This window comes from Wasmannia auropunctata, unplaced genomic scaffold (assembly GCF_000956235.1).
Source record: "Wasmannia auropunctata unplaced genomic scaffold, wasmannia.A_1.0 LD335969.1, whole genome shotgun sequence".
NCBI lineage: Eukaryota > Metazoa > Arthropoda > Insecta > Hymenoptera > Formicidae > Wasmannia > Wasmannia auropunctata.
The window spans coordinates 193,790-194,820 of NW_012026921.1; positions in this window are offsets into that span (position 1 = coordinate 193,790).

Sequence of the window (1,031 nt, forward strand, 5' to 3'; positions counted from 1 at the left end):
AATTATTATAAAACTCAAATTCGTAATATAATTCTGTAATAAAATTTACATAAAGATATTATAAGAAGCACTAAGATAATTCTCTCAATCTATTGTGTTAAGCTTATAGAGCCGTAATATATATGTATATATTGCAACCGTCTTTTTACAAGCCGGAAAGCAAGACTCGTCGTTCTCGGCGTCGCTACGGTCAGGACACAACGTAGTCGCAATTCTAAATCTTCACAAGAGCACGATCACCGGTAACGCAAAGTTGGGCGCCAGGCACGAGCGGGCGTGCCACCTTTCTAAATACTCGAATTGAATTACAGACGACACGAAATAGTTAAGGAACTCGGAACCTGACTGCCGCGACCGAGGGACGACTCGAATGACCGGTACTCAGCCCCGAAATCTGGTAGAGGGGTGGTTCGTAGGGGCGCGGAGGAATGTGGAAGAGTAAAGGCGTTATCAAAGACACAATAAATTTGGTAACAAATAACAGATATAATTGCGTATGCTGGGATGTACAAGGGTTTCTCCTGACCGCGACTAACGCCGCGGCAACCGTCGGTGGTATCGCCGATATCGAGATTCGCGCGTCCGGGAACGCTCCCGGAGATCGGTGTACAAGCTTTCATTCTTACGCCTCTCCTAATCCGCGAAATATCCGATCGCTGTACGCGAGTACGCCTCGCATGGCGTAACGTCGGATCACACGCCACGTGGCGTCGCGATATTCCGAAATCCTGCCGACATTCGGCACGCTAATACGCAATAATTCGCACAACTTATTAACACGAAAGAAACACGAAATAACACTTAACTAACGCACAAATGACCCGGCTGTGGCACGGCGAGCGCATCCACTCTACTCAATTCGCGTAACCTTATGCCGGGCGGACGGCGCGGCACACGGATTCTACGCACGAACATACGATAACGCGGACGACAAAACTTTAATAGCGCGATCCGCCCGACAATGAAACCGGCGGCTGACAATATTATTCTACAAAGTTCGTCTCACCAAGAGCGGCGGCTACAATCTCCAA